General features: G+C 42.8%; 1 long non-coding RNA gene and 1 pseudogene across 2 annotated transcripts; both read right to left on the bottom strand.

Moving 5' to 3' along the window:
• Positions 1-346: 346 nt before the first annotated feature.
• Positions 347-16,533, bottom strand: LOC137307052 (uncharacterized; annotated as a pseudogene).
• Positions 3,023-13,311, bottom strand: LOC137307053 (uncharacterized). 2 transcript variants are annotated; one of them, XR_010959008.1, is made up of 5 exons: positions 13,181-13,311; positions 12,721-12,806; positions 7,261-7,323; positions 6,794-6,884; positions 3,023-3,285 (listed from the first exon to the last, which is right to left on the bottom strand). It is a non-coding gene; the product is annotated as an uncharacterized lncRNA (long non-coding RNA). The 2 variants fall into 2 exon arrangements; XR_010959007.1 differs by lacking the exon at positions 7,261-7,323.
• Positions 16,534-16,680: the final 147 nt, after the last annotated feature.

Below are 16,680 nucleotides of genomic sequence, written 5' to 3'. Positions count from 1 at the left end.
TGGAACACAACAGAATGCCTCTTGACGCCGATGATCAAACGTCCCTGGTATTTCTGTATCACACCCGCCCAGTTTAATGACAATTTTGATATTTTGTCTCATTCACCACACAAACTGCAAATATCAATCTATTGGAGGTTGGCGACATCTGCTGTCCGGAAGCGAGTACTTCAACAGACCGATCTGGATCATTTGTAATCAACAAGTTATTGTTCGTTCTAGGATCGGAATCAAGTCCTTATTAAATTGATTCCTGACTCTCTTCAGTCAGTAACCAGCCCTTTCAAAGATACAGTGGGTGGCTCTTAAAAGTGCCTTTGGGTTATCAGATTAAATCTTGGCCGCTTTACTTGCTCTTGGTGCTCACATGGCTGGTTTTCTTCGGCAGCAGCACGGCCTGGATATTAGGCAGCACCCCGCCCTGAGCGATGGTCACCCGTCCCAGGAGCTTGTTGAGCTCCTCGTCGTTGCGGATGGCGAGTTGCAGGTGTCTGGGGATGATGCGGGTCTTCTTGTTGTCCCGGGCCGCGTTGCCGGCCAACTCGAGGATTTCAGCCGTCAGATACTCGAGCACAGCAGCCAGATAGACCGGGGCTCCGGCACCCACACGTTCAGCGTAGTTCCCCTTTCGCAGGTGCCTGTGAACACGGCCCACAGGGAACTGCAGTCCGGCCCGGGATGAGCGAGACTTGGCCTTGGCCCGAGCTTTACCGCCGGTTTTTCCTCTTCCAGACATTTCCACAATCACAAACACTTTCACAAAGAATGAAGAAATCCTCCCGAACTCGCCCTTTTTATACCTTCTGGAGGAATACAGTGGGGGCACTTGTGATTGGTCCAACTGTTCGCAATCTCATTGGGCTGTTCGTTGAACCAATCAGAGAGCTGCTTTATTCACCAATCAATAGCCGGCAATGAGAAAAGGGCGGAAAACACCGAACTGAACAGTTGATGAAATTTGAAAAGCCCGCCAATATATTTCCAACACAAGAAGCGGATTTAGTAAATAATGTCGCGTAAAGACAAAGATTTAAAAATCTCTCTCCTTTTACTCTGTTATTCCACATTTCCCGTCACAACTTCTAGAATCTTTTACAATCCGGTTAAAATCCGCCTTCATTCACCTTTCGCTTTCAATCGGGCGGGAATAAAGCCCCATTTTTTAACGGGACAGATTCCAGCTCAATCTTTGTAAAAGTAACAAACCACAGATTGTGGATTGATCCCTGTTCACAGGAGCTGCAGCGCGATCGAAACCGCAGCCGAGACTCCTGGTGCAAGAAGTCGAACAGTGACAGAGTCTTTAGACTGTTCTGTCCTCGGTGTGAACACCCTTTCGGGATTGCTGCTTCACAAAGGATTGCGGTTCTGAAAGTGATATTCCCGAATAATGAGCAAACAAAGGTGACAAGGAGAAAGAAATGACTGAAGTGTAATCCACCGCCTTAAAACGGCTCTGATGGGGCAGATGCGGGGGAAGGGGCGGAATATGAGCGGGAATGAGAGGATCAAGGACACGTTTTTAGTTATTGGGACTGAATAAAAAAGCGATCCACTGATTATACCGGGCAGTGATTGAGAGAATCTTACAGATTTCAAGAGAAATTTCAAAAGCACAAGAACATAGGAACAGGGAGTCGGCCATTCAGCCCCTCTTTCCTGCTCCGCCATTTGATAAGATCATGGCTGATCTGTGATCTAACTCCATACACCTGCCATTGGCCCATATCCCTTCATACCTTTCGTTGCCAAAAAGCTATCTATCTGATTTAAATTTATCATTTGAGCTGGTATCAATTGCCGTTAGAGAGAACGTTAGTGTCAAATTATCTACAGTAAAATGATTCCATACAGAGGTGTCGGTACAGCGTCTTCAGAGAGACTGTGGGTGGCTCTTAAAAGAGCCTTTGTGTTTAAAATTTTTTCAGTTCATTGTGGAGTATTACTTGGAGCTGGTGTATTTGGTCACTGCCTTTGTCCCTTCTGACACGGCGTGCTTGGCCAGTTCCCCGGGCAGCAGCAGGCGCACGGCGGTCTGGATCTCCCGGGAGCTGATGGTCGCCCGCTTGTTGTAATGGGCCAGGCGGGAAGCCTCACCTGCGATGCGCTCGAAAATATCGTTCACAAAGGAGTTCATGATGCCCATGGCCTTGGAGGAGATGCCGGTGTCGGGGTGAACCTGCCTCATCACTTTGTAGATGTAGATGGAGTAACTCTCCTTCCTCGACTTTCTCCGCTTCTTGCCGCCCTTGCCCGGTGCTTTATTCAAGGTTTTCTTGGCGCCCTTCTTGGGAGCTGCTTTCTTGTCCTCAGGCATTTTCAAACTCAATTTCAGACCCAGAAATGACCCAAATGCGCTCCGAGCTCGGATTAAATCGGCAGCCCCACAGCCCTATGCTAATGAAGGATGGGTGAAGGTAATGATTGTGATTGGGTCATTGGGAGTGATGCAACGTCGTCTATTATTTTCATTCTCTGATTGGATATCTGAAGAAACCAATCAGATTTAGTATCTGCCACCAATCACAAACACGCTCACACTGCACATTGTCCGGTTTCAGCAATTTGTTCCGAACTGTTGCAGTTCTGCTTCCGGCCAGTAGATGTCCCCAAACCCCGGGACAGTGAAGTTTGCAGATGAGAGAGGGACAGAACAGAAACTAATTCTTCACATTATATTGCACGATTGGGATTTCGATAAACTGGGAATGGAGAACATTTTGTCAGACAAATCATTAGTTGTAATGTTGTATTAAATGCTTGTAATTAATTTCGGGGTTATAGCCGATACTGAGGAAGAATGCAACAAAATACATGAAGACTTTTATAAGCTTGCTGAAAGGCGGTCGAAATGGCCATTGAATTTCCATATAAAAAGGTGTGAGGTGGTGCATTTTGCTCGGAGAAATAAGGAGGCCACATACTGCTTGGAAATTAAGAGTCTAAATGGGGTGGAAGAACAAAGGGATTTCGGGGTACAGATTGATAAATGATTAAAAGTAGCAGCACAGGATGATAAGGCCATAAAAAAGCAAACACAGAGGTTTATTTCCAGAGGAATAGAATTGTAAAGCAGGTAAGTTCTGTCGAACTGTAATTTAAACTGTCAAACCTTTGGCCAAACTGTTAAGCTTTCCTTTTCTGAAATCTGTGCTGAGTATTCTTTGTTATATTTTCGGTTTCTAGATGTTTTTCTGTTGCTTCATTGGGTAAAGGATTCCATGATCAATCCTACCACCGACCTTTCGTTAACTGGTCTTATGTTCCCTGGACTTGTTCTACATCCTGTTTTAAAATATAAGAATCAAATTAGCTGTCATCCAGTCCTCTGGCACTATTCCTTTTTTGATGATTTTTTCCGATGCATGTAACAATGCCTCTGCTATCTCTTCCCTTGCTTCATTTAATATGCACAGATGCAATCTATCTGGACCAGGAGTTTAACCACACTTTCGAACATAAATGCCTTGATATCTTTATTGACCTCTTCCTCCAATACATTCACCCTGTTAATCTCCCGGGTAAATACTGAGGCAAAGTAACAATTCAACATTTCTGCCATTTCGCTGACGTTACCTGTGAGTTTATCTTGTGCATCACTTAGTGGCACTCAATCAATTCTGATTTTCCTTTTGTTATTTTTGTGTCAGTGGAATAATTTACTATTTCTTTTTATATTCCTTGATAATTTGATTTCCTGGCTCCTGTTTGCTTCCCGAATTGTTTTGTGACTTCTTCCGAGCCTCTTCCTATTCGTTTTTGCCATCCTCTTATTTAATATCTATGAATGAGAAATTCCACCAGCTTGTTGTGTCTGTTCAGGGGCTGATGTTTGGGAACTATTTATTGTCTATGATTAAAGTGCCAGAAACCCAAAGGGAGCAATTCAGTCCGAAACTCCACAGAAACACTCCACTTCTCCCTCCTGGTGAAATAAGGCGCTAGAATGGTGAGTATAGCTGCCTTCCAAGCAGTTAATTCCAACAGGTTTGAATCCCAGCACGCTGAATTCAGAAACACCAAGACTGGAACTGAATTTGATGATGTTCAGAGGGACAGTGTTTCCAAAACACAAACGGGTTTAATTTATATTAAAAATACTTTTAAAATTCATTTATTTCCCGCATAATGTTGAATTTAACTCTGTTCCTTTGTATTATTATTTGCCCTGATCTGTACGGTGGATACGAGACACAATTGCTCGGATTCAGTGAAATTAATTGATTTTCGGAAGTTTTTCCTCTGATGATTCCTTTTCCTTATTTAAATTATATCGGATTAACCTTTCTGATCTATTGAAGGGTCATAGTCCTGAACCGTTAACCCGAGCCTCCCTTCTCCACAGATGCTGCCGGACCTGCTGAGTCTTTCCAGCATTTTCGGTTTTAATTTTTTCTGTATTTTGTCCCTTTCACTTTTGACGGTCGCCGTTGAACCTTCCAGATTTGCGCTCAGTTTTTATTTGTGCTTCAGTTCGGTTTATTTGAATTAATATAAATCGTGTCCTGAGAAATCAGACAGAAATATTGTGCAATGGAGAGTGAAATATAATGGGGCAACTTTCGAATGAGCAAAACAAAAACTTTATTATGAATCAATTGTCTAATTTTTCACTGAAAAACATGAAAAAATCTGAGAGTAGAAGTTACAGAGAGAAACTATTTCCTCACATTGCACATTGTCCTGAATCTGAAACAACGACAGATGATGTGAATTTCTTCCGCTCTGTTACAGTTCTCACTTATGGCCAGTAGGTGTCAGATTGTATGTGAGTGTGAGAGTAATTCTCTGTCTGTCAGTTTCTGGTACTGTGTGTGAGCGTGGGATTAATTCTGTATCCGTCAGTCTCCAGTTCAGTCTGTGAGTGTGGGATTCATTCTGTCTCTGTCAATCTGTGGGAATGTGTGTGAGTGTGGGATTCATTCTGTATCTGTCAATCTGTGGGAATGTGTGTGAGTGTGGGATTCATTCTGTATCTGTCAATCTGTGGTATTTTATCTCAGTGTAGGATTCATTCTGTACCTCAGTCTCTGGGAAAAGTACAAGTCTGGATTCGTTCTGTATTCTTATTTCAGGCTGCAGTATGGTGCTTGAAACTGTATCTTTAATTCACTAATTTATGCAAATCTTTTGTGTAGCATTAATTTGTAAATATGGATACACTTTTGGATTTTGTTTCAATCAAACAACGTGTGGGAGTTTTTTTGTCGGATTATATCTTAATCTCTGTGAAGATAATGTACACTTCAGTCTTTTACTGTGAAATTATTGGACTGGTATTTATGGTGTAGCTCAGTCATTACTAATGGAATTGACACTCTTTCTTTCAGTCTGATACGGTATGAGATATTTGGACTCGTGTGTAAGGTGCAGCTCACTCTGTACTCATGGAATTGACACTCTTTCTTTCAGTCTGACACTGTATGAGATTTTTGGACTGGTGTGTAATGTGTGGTTCAGTCTGCACGAATGGAATTGACATTCCAACTTTCAGTCAGACACTGCAAGAGATTTTTGGTCTCGTTTGTAATGTGTAGCTTAGCCTACATTAATAGGATTCATGCTGTATGTTTCAGTTTGATAAAGTATCAGATTTTTGGACGGTATATAATGTGTAGCTCAGTCTGCACTAATGGAATTTATACTGTACCTTTCAATCTGATACAAACCAGCCTAAATATATTACACAGTAAGGTGTAGTTCAGTCTGCACTAATGGAATTGATACTGTATCTTTCAATTTGTTACTGAATGTGACTTTTGGACTGGTATCTAATGTATACCTCAGTCTGCACTAATGGGATTGATACTGTATCATACAGTCTGATACTGTGTGAGATTTCTATACTGGTATGTAACATGTAGGTCAGTCTGTACTAATCACATCGATACCATATCTTTCAGTTTGATATTGTACCCGATTTTTGGACAGGTATCTGATGTGAACGTCTGTATGCAGTAAAGGAATTGATACTGTACTTTCAGTTTGACACAATGTGATTTTTGAACAGGTAACTAATGTGTACCTCAGTCTGCACGAATGGGAATGATACTGTATCTTCCAGTACAATAATTCATGTGAATATTGGTCTTGTATATAATGTGTAGCTCAATCTGCACTTATGGAAGTTATACTGTATCATTCAACTTGGCACTGTGATTTTTGGACTGGTATGTGATGTGTTGCTCAGTCTGCACAATTGGGGTTGATACTGTGTCTTTCAGTCTTATACTGTATGAGAATTTTGGACTGGTATCTAATGTGTACCTCAGTCTGCAGTGAATGAATTGAAACTGTACATTTCATTCTGACACTATGAGGTTTTTGGACATATATGTGAGTCAAATATGGGTAACATCTGAACTGGTATCTAATTTGTATCTCAGTGTACAATAGTGGCATGAATACTGCATCTTTAAACTTATAATGTGTGTGAGTTGTGGGCTGGTATTTAATTTGAATCTTGGGGTGCATGATTGTGATTCATTCTGTACCTATCAATCAGTCCAATGTGTCAGTTCTATCTGGTATTTAATTTGTAGCTAAGGCTGAACTAATGTGAGATTGACAGAGTGCCTTTCAATCTGATACTGGGTGTGATTTTAGACTGGAAATTATTTATCTGCCGGTCAGCTGTAATGAATCGTTGTGAAATGGAAATTACATCTGTCTCTCCTGCTCTGTTTCACTGTTGGATTGGGATCAGTGTGGGACTGACTATTTCCGCTGTCTGAGACTGTGGGACTGATGACCTGTCTGTGTCTCTGTGCTCTGTGAGTGATAATGTACTTACTGTGTGTGAGAAGGAGCTGGCTGCACTGACTGCTCCTTGTGCCTCGGGTGGAGTAAACATCACACTGATTCTGGGTCCTTCAAGGATTTGACTGTCGGAAGAAAAAGATTCTCTTGTAATTCAAGAACAGGTGAAATAGAAAATACAAAAGTGATCAATTGAATCTCTCCGTTAATAATCATTGTAATAACCACAAATGAAAACCAGCGATACAAACAGTGTCAGTGTCTGACTCCACTGCAGTACTGCAGCTCTCAGCTTCTGCACACCAGGTGTGTTGGGCTGTTTTGCAACAATTTAGTGACATCCAGACACAACCCAACCCCTGCACTGATCCATGAATGGGACTACCCGATGGGGCGGGGACCTTTGATCATATCAGATTTCTGTTTCCCACTCCCTTGGGACAAACCATTGAACTGAAACAAAACAGACGCTGTTTAAAATGTGTCCTTCAACCTTCTCACCTGATGTCTGCCATAGATGCTCTTTGTTTCACTCCCCATATCCTTACTGTCCGGCTCTGTTTACTTTTCAGAAACAAACACTACAGGTTAATGGGCAGGTTTAAAAAATCAGATTTAGTACCTGCCACCAATCATAAACACGCTCACACTGCACATTGTCCGGTTTCAGCAATTTGTTCCGACCAGTTCTGCTTCCGGCCAGTAGATGTCCCCAAACACCGGGACTTTGAAGTTTGAAGATGAGAGAGGGACAGAACAGAAACTAATTCTTCACATTATATTGCACGAGTGGGATTTAGATAAACTGGGAATGGAGGCGAGCTGCAAGTACATTTTGTTAGACCAAACATTAGTTGTAACGCAGTGTTAAATTCTTGTAATTGATTTAGGAGGTATTGTCAACACTGAGGAAGACAGCGGCAAAATAAACTTGCAGAACGGCTGTGTAAATGGCCAGTGAATTTCAATATCGAAAGGTTTGCGGTGCTGCATTTCGCTGGAGGGAATAAGGAGGCCACATACTGCTTGAAAAATTACAGTCTAAATGGGATAGAGGAACAATGTAAATCGTGTCCTGAGAAATCAGAGAGAAATACTGCGCAATGTGGCAAATTCACAACTATTGAACGAGTGGAACAAAAACTTTATTATGAATAAATTGTCTTCATTTTTCACTGTCAAAAAGTGCAAAAATTCGAGAGTAAAAGTTACAGACAGAAACTTTCCTCACAATGCACATTGTCCTGTTTCTCTCACCACGACAGATAATGTGAATTTGTTCCGCTCTTTTACAGTTCTCGCTTACGTCCATTAGAGGTCAGTCTCAGGTACTGTATATGAGAGTGGGGTTTATTGTGTATCTGTCTGTCTCTGGTACTGTGCGTGAGTTTGGGATTCTTTCTGTATCTGTCAGTCTCTGGTGCTGAGTGTGAGCATGGGGTATATTCTGCATCTGTCACTCTCAGGTACTATATATAAGTGAAGGATTCGTTCTGTATCTGTCAGTCTCAAGTGCTTTATGTGAGTTTGGGAATAATTCTGTATCTGTCAGTCTCTGGTACTGTCTGTGTGTGGGGGGGATACATTCTGTATCTGCCATTCTCTGCTACTTTATCTCAGTGAGGGATTCATTCTGTAATTCAGTCTCTGAGACAATGTGCAAGTCTGGATTCATTTTGGGTTCTTATTTCAGTTTACAGTATCGTATTTGAAACTGTATCTTTACCACTTCAAAGTAGATACAGTTCTTCGTCGAGTATTTGATTTGTTAATATAGATACACTTTTCGATTTTCTTTAATCAAGCACCATGTGTGAGTTTTGGCTCAGTGTTACATCTTAATCTCTGAACTCTATTGTGAATGATAATGTACCTTTCAATCTGTTCACGTTGAAATTACTGGACTGGTATATAATGTGTCGTTCAAACTGCAATAATGGGATTAATTCTGCATCTGAGTCTAACACTGTATGAGATATTTGGACTGGTGAGTAACATATAGCTCAGTCTGTGCTAATGGAATCGATATTGTATCTTTGAGTCTGATATTGTATGAGATTGTTGGACTGCTCTATAATGTGTGGCTCAGTCTGCACGAATAGAATCGATACGGTATCTTTCAGTCTAAAAGTGTATGAGATTGTTGGACTGTTATATAATGTTAAGCTAATAGAATTTAAACGATATCTTCCAGTCTGATCATCTATTTGATTTTTGGACTCGTATGCAATGTGTAGCTCAGTCTGTACCAATGGTATTGATAATGTTTATTTCAGTATAACACGAGTATTTACCAATATATCGAATATGTAGCTCAGTCTGCACCAATGGAATTGATACTGTATCTTTCAATCTGACCCTATGAGATTTTTGGACTGGTATGTAATGTGTAGCTCAGTCCGCAGTAATGCGAGTGTGAGATTCATTCTGTATCTGTCAGACTCTGGTACTTTGCGTGAGTGTGAGATTCATTCTACAACTGTCAGACTCTGGAACTGTGTGTGAGTGTGGGATTCATTCTGTATCTGTCAGTCTCTGATGCTGTGTGCGAGTGTGGGATTCATTCTGTATCTGTCTGTCTCTGGTGCTGTGTGTGAGTGTGAGATTCATTCTACAAATGTCAGACTCTGGTACTGTGCATGAGTGAGATTCATTCTGTTCCTGGTACTGTATGTGAGTGTAGGATTCATTCTATATCTGTCAGTCTCTGGTACTGGCTGTGAGCATGGGGTATATTCTGCATCTCTCAGTCTCAGGGGTACTATATATCAGTGATGGATTCATTCTGTATCTGTCAGTCTCTGATACTGTGTGTGAGTGTGGGATTCATTCTGTGTCTGTCAGTCTCTGGTACTTTATCTCAGTGTGGGATTCATTCTTTAATTCAGTATCTTCCAGTCTGAACATTTGAGGTTTTTGAACGAGTATGTAATGTGTAGCTCAGTCTGTATCAATGGTATTGATACTGTTTATTTCAGTATAATACTCTGAGTATTTACCAATATATCTAATATGTAGCTCAGTCTGCACTAGTGGATTTGATACTGTATCTTTCAATCTGACACAATGAGATTTTTGCTCTGGTACGTAATTTGTAACTCAGCCTGCACTAATGTAGGTGACTATGAGATTCACTTTGTATCTCTCAGTCTCTTGGTACTGCGTGTGAGTGTGGGATTCATGCTGCATCTGTCACTCCCTGGTACTCAATTTAACTGTGGGATTCATTCAGTATATACATTCTCTAGTACTGTGTGTGGGTGTTGAATTACATCCATATATGCAGTTTCTCATAATGTATGTTAGTATGGGATTCATTCAGTATCTGCCATTCTCAGGTACTGTGTGTGAGTGTGGGATTCATTCAGTATCTGTCAGTCTCTGGTGCTGTGTGTGAGCGTGGGATTCATTCTGTATCTGTCTGTCTCTGGTGCTGTGTGTGAGCGTGGGATTCATTCTGTATCTGTCAGTCTCTGGTACTGTTTGTGAGTGTGGGATTCATTCTGTATCTGTCTGTCTCTGGTGATGTGAGTGAGTGTGGGATTCATTCTGTATCTGTCAGTCTCTGGTACTGTTTGTGAGTGTGGGATTCATTCTGTATTTGTCTGTCTCTGGTGCTGTGTGTGAGTGTGGGATTCATTCTGTATTTGTCTGTCTCTGGTGCTGTGTGTGAGTGTGGGATTCATTCTGTATCTGTCAGTCTCTGGTACAGTGTGTGAGTGTGGGATTCATACTTTACCTCTCAGTCCCTAGTGCTTTATGAGATTGTGGGATGAACTCAGTACCTGTCAGTCCTTGGTGCTGTATGCCTGTGTGGGATTCATTCTGTATCTATCATGTCTGGTACCATATTTGAGTGTGGTACTTACTCTGTGTCTGTCTGTCTCTCGTACTGTATGTGAGTGTGGGATTCATTCTGTGTCTGTGTGTCTCTGTACTGTATCTGTGTGAGAGATTCATTCTGTATCTGTACATAGTTATTCTCTCAGATTACATTATCATGTTCAATATTGTAGGATTAGTACCTTAATGCTTAAATAGTTTTTCTCATTATTTAATTGGTAAATATGGACACACTTTAGAATTTGATGCTGGAGCTTTTAATCTGATAATTTGTGTGCTTTTTGAACTACTATTAAACCTGTATCTCTGTGAGTAATATTGTGAATGATAATGTATCTTTCAAAATGATATGGTGACATTTTGGAATTGGTCTATAATGTGTAGATCTGTCTGCACATAAGGAATTGATACTGCATCTCTAAATTTTATTTGAGAATATTTTTGGACTCATGTGTAATGTGTATCTCAGTCTGTGCTCATAGAATTGATACTGTATCTTTAAATCTCATACTATGAGTTTATTATAAACTGGTATCTAAGTTGTTTCTCAGGTTACACTGTCACAGCATTTCTCAATCTGATACTGTACATGAGTTTTGACTTGCAATTTGTATCTCTTGATACGCTATTCAAATGGATACTGCATTAATTAAACTCACGTGTTTGTGAGAGTTCTGGGCTGGTATTCAATTTGGTCGGTTGTTATATAAAGTTAAATTTCACGGGATCCAAGGTGAGGTAGCCAATTGGATAAAAAAATTGGCTTGGCGACAGAAGACAGAGGGTGGTTGTGGAGGGTTGTTTTTCAAACTGGAGGCCTGTGACCAGCGGTGTGCCTCAGGGATCGGTGCTGCGTCCGCTGTTATTTGTTATGTATATTAATGATTTGGATGAGAATTTAGGAGGCATGGTTAGTAAGTTTGCAGATGACACCAAGATTGGTGGCATTGTGGACAGTGAAGAAGGTTATCTGGGATTGCAACGGGATCTTGATAAATTGGGCCAGTGGACCGATGAAAGGCAGATAGAGTTTAATTTAGATAAATGTGAGGTGATGCATTTTGGTAGATCGAATCGGGCCAGGACCTACTCCGTTAATGGTAGGGCGTTGGGGAGAGTTATAGAACAAAGAGATCTAGGAGTACAGGTTCATAGCTCCTTGAAAGTGGAGTCACAGGTGGATGGGGTGGTGAAGAAGGCATTCAGCATGCTTGGTTTCATTGGTCAGAACATTGAATACAGGAGTTGGGATGTCTTGTTGAAGTTGTACAAGACATTAGTAAGGCCACACTTGGAATACTGTGTACAGTTCTGGTCACCCTATTATAGAAAGGATATTATTAAACTAGAAAGAGTGCAGAAAAGATTTACTGGGATGCTACCGGGACTTGATGGTTTGACTTATCGGGAGAGGTTGGATAGACTGAGACTTTTTTCCCTGGAGAGTAGGAGTTCTAGGGGTGATCTTATAGAAGTCCATAAAATAATGAGGGGCATAGATAAGTTAGATAGTCAAAATCTTTTCCCAAAGGTAGGGGAGTCTATAACGAGGGGACATAGATTTAAGGTGAGAGGGGAGAGATACAAAAGGGTCCAGAGGGGCAATTTTTTCACTCAAAGGGTGGTGATTGTCTGGAACGAGCTGCCAGAGGCAGTAGTAGAGGCGGGTACAATTTTGTCTTTTAAAAAGCATTTGGACAGTTACATGGGTAAGATGGGTATAGAGGGATATGGGCCAAGTGCAGGCAATTGGGTCTAGCTTAGTGGTATAAACTGGGCGACATGGACATGTTGGGCCGAAGGGCCTGTTTCCATGTTGTAACTTCTATGATAATCTCGGGGTATCTGGTATTTAATCCATGGCTAATGTTGCCCTTTTGTGAAATTGAAATCCTGAAAGCGTGACTTTGGACTGGGATTTTTGTATCTTCCTGTCAGCAGGACTGAGTTCGGGGGAAATGGAAACAGCGTCTGCCTCACCTGCTCTGTTTGACTGTTGGATTGAAAATGTGTCTCTGGAACCTGGGATCAGTGTGGGACTGACCGCTTCTGCTGTCTGAGACTGTGGACCTGATTACTGTCTGTGTCTCTGTGCTCTGTGAGTGACAATATACCTACTGTGTGTGAGAAGGAGCTGGCTGCACTGTTCCTTTGCCTCGGGTGGAGGAAACTTCACATTCATTCTGGATCCTTCAAATATTTGCCTGTAGAAAGAAACGTATCTCTTGTAACTCAAGAACAAGTGAGGTAGAAAATGCAAACGTGATCAGTTTAATATCTGTTAATAATTATTTTTATTGTTCACAAATGATTTCCAGTGATACAAAGAGTGTCAGTGTCTAACTCCACTGCAGTACTGCAGCACTCAGCTTCTGTACACCAGGTGTGTTGGGCGGTTTTAAAATAATTTAGTAACATCCAGACACAACCCAACCCCTGCACTGATGCATGAATGGGATTACCCGATGGGGCAGGGAGCTTTGTGCAGGTCAGGTTTCTAATCCCCTCTCCCATGGGACTAACCGTTCAACTGAAAGCAAACAGCCGCTGTTCAAAATGTGTCCTTCACACTTCTCACCTGTTGCCTGCAATTGATGCTCTTTGTTTCACTCCCCACATCTGTTTCCACTGTTCACTGTCCAATAATAATAAACAGAGTGAGACTGGAACTAAACCAGCACCATTCACTCCTGGTTTGGGGAGAGAAAGCAGCAATGATTTTAATATCAGGTTCTTCCCATTCTGTCTCCCACACCCTGCACACACACAGCCCGAGAATGACCTCTCCCTTCCCCCTCTCACTCCATGTTCCGGGACCAGTTCCTGATCCACTCCGCCTCTTACAAAGAGCCCCCGGACTCCCCCTGACCTTCCCCCGGACTCAATGCCGATCTCTGAGCCCATCTGCGGACACGGTCCCGAAGCGATGAGCTGCTGTAACGAGGCTGCTCTTTGCTCCCTTCCCCCGGGGGCCGTGATCTCTCCATTCCCGGCTGTTTTTAACCATCTTCTTCCGCTCACTGAGGGAATGTCGCCCACAGGCCGAGCTGGGGGAGGGGAGCGCGCATGCGCTCTTCTGCTCACCAGCAAACAGCGCTGGGGGCGGGGCTGAGTTACGCATGCGCAGATATCTGGTTTAATTCCCGATACAAAAATCGATGGAAACTTTCCCCAATTGGAATTTTTCAGAGTCTGAGCAAAGGAAGTGGGGGAAAGGTCAGAGGGAATGGGGTCCACAGGCAGTGCAGGAACAGGCACCAGAATGGGAAACAGATGGGATTCCACCAGTGCCGAACGCTGGAATCCAGACTGACTTTACAATCTCCAACTGTTAAACTAGATGTTTCCATCCCTGCTGTTTCTCTCGGTATCTTTTGATGGTAAAGAGCCTTTCAGAGATAAAGTGGGACGTTTTGAAATGAGCCAATGGGTTCTGTTCATTCTTGGCCCCTTTACTAATTAAGTAACGTGTGACTCCGAAACTGAAGGCAGGATTTCTCAAACCAATCCTGGAGAAACATGGGAGAAAAATGGGAGTCGGTGTATTTGCTGGGACCGTGTGGGATTAACATCAGACTGCAACAGTCCCAGATTAATGTAATCAGAGTGAAACTCACGGACACTGAGAGTAATAGCGAACGGAACTGGTCTGCAAAACCGAATATAGTACAACAGGCAAGAGAGGGTTAAATTCGGCCCACATTGTTTTTGTCACTCTCTGCACTGTCCCTGAGTGTGGGATTAATAGTGTGTCCGTCTCTGGTACATCAGTGAGAGATAAGAATGCATCTTCTGTCTCTCCAACGGGATTTTCTGGATAAAACGCAACCTCACAGGTCAGTCTGGAACTGATACTGTGGCACTGTGCCTCTCCGCTCGCTCTCTCACCGTATTTGTCTTCCTTTCTCTCTCACTCTCTGATGCTCGATATGAAGGTTGGATACAGATATTGAGCGTGATATGAACACACTGATAGGAAGTGTAAGACTGACAGGCTCTGTCTCTCTCTCCAGTGCTGGACATGATCCCCATATGGAACCAACGCGGGTAGGAGGACTCGAAACACGGTTTACTAGTCAACAAGGCGAATGGCGAGTAATATTTCTGATCTCCTGGGCACCAGGCCGTTCACTGTTATTTGTTTCTGTACAGAGTTACATTTCAGTGATTCCCCAGTGAGTTTGATGCGTTATGTAAATAATCCAACAAAATAGAACAGAAACGGAGTGAAGCGCTGAATCCCGCAGATGTAGAAAGGTAAGTCGAGCAGGTCTGGTGATGCTTTACGAGACCAGCATGGGGTCCAGAAGTTACCGTTTAAAGTACCGGACTGTGGTCGGTGCCCCGAATCCAGTCCCATTAATACCTCATCTCGTCCACACCGAGACAAAAGCAGCTCAAAGCAGCACTGGTAGCATGATATCAGCGTCTCCCTTCAGACAGTAACCAGCCCTTTCACAGATACCGTGGGTGGCTCTGAAAAGAGCCTTTACATCGAGTTACATCGAAATTACGTCACAGAAACAGGCCATTCGGCCCAATTGGTCTGATGCCGGCCTTTATCCTGCTCACGCGCCTCCTCCTTCCTTACTTCATCTAACCCTATCGGCATATCCTTCCATTCCTTTCGCCCTCATGTGCTGATCTATCTTCCCCTTAAATGCATCTATGCTATTGGCCTCAGCTATCCTAAGAAACCCTATCATTAATGAAAATCAGCCTTGTCTTTTCTAATGAAACGAGACCCAGTCTGCTCAGCCTTTCCTGATAAGAATATCCTCTCATTTCTGGTATCATCCTTGTGAATCTTTTTTTGCATCTTCTCCAATGCCCCTATGTCTGTAATATGGTGACCAGAAATGTTCGCATTATTCCAAATGTGGTCTCACCAAGATCCCATACTAGTTTAACATAACTTCTTAGCTTTTCAATTCTATCCCTCCAGAAATTAATCCCAGTGTTTGATTTGCCTTTTTATCACCAGCGTCGCTACTTTCAGTAATTTGTTCATCTGCACCACGAGATCCCTTTGCTCCTCTATCCCGTTTAGACTCTTATTATCCAAACAGTATGTGATCTCCTTATTCTTCATTCTGCAAGTTTATTAATGTCCTCTTGAATTTTGACACATTCTTCCTTTGTATTAAATACACCCCCCAATTTGATGTCATCAGCAAATTTTGAAATTGTACATCCGATTCCGGAATCCAAATCATTATTGTAAATTGTGAAAAACAGTGGTCCCAGCACCGATCCCTGTGGAATTCCACTTCCCAACTTTTGCCAATCTGAGTACCGACCCTGGACCTCTATTCTCGGTTTTCTGTTTTGTCGCCAGCTTCCGATCCATTCCACCACCTGTCCACTGACTCCACGTGCTCTGAACTCAGCCATGCGTCTACAATGTGGTACATTATCGAAGGCCTTCGGAAAATCCAAATCTATCACATCTACAACATGAACCTTGTCTTTCTGTTCCTACCTCAAATGATTTAATAAGTTTGTTCGTGTCCTTGCCCTGTTATTAGATTAAATCTTGGCCGCTTCACTTGTTCTTGATGCTCCCAGCGCTTTTCTTCGGGAGCAGCACGGCCTGGATATTAGGCAGCACCCCGCCCTGAGCGATGGTCACCCCTCCCAGCAGTTTGTTGAGCTCCTCGTCGTTGCGGACGGCTAGTTGCAGGTGTCTGGGAATGATGCGGGTCTTCTTGTTGTCGCGGGCCGCATTACCGACCAGTTCGAGGATTTCAGCCGTCAGATACTTGAGCACAGCAGCCTGACAGACCGGAGCTCCGGAACCCACACGTTCAGCAGAGTTCCCCTTTCTCAGGACCTGTGAACACGGCCCACAGGTAACTGCAGTCCGGTCCGGGATGAGCGAGACTTGGCCTTGGCCCGAGTTTTACCACCGGATTTTCCTCTTCCAGACATTTCCACAATCTCACAAACACTGTCACAAAGAATGAAGAAATCCTCCAGAGCTCGCCCTTCTTCTACCTTCTGGAGGATTGCAGTGAGGGCCACTTTTGATGGGTCTCTCTCAGAGTGTTTACACTGCCGCCCCACCCTCACTGATAT

This window comes from Heptranchias perlo, chromosome X, assembly GCF_035084215.1.
Source record: "Heptranchias perlo isolate sHepPer1 chromosome X, sHepPer1.hap1, whole genome shotgun sequence".
NCBI classification, from domain to species: Eukaryota; Metazoa; Chordata; class Chondrichthyes; order Hexanchiformes; family Hexanchidae; genus Heptranchias; species Heptranchias perlo.
Note: the sequence above shows the minus strand (reverse complement) of the source record. Positions and strands in the feature narration are given on the sequence as shown.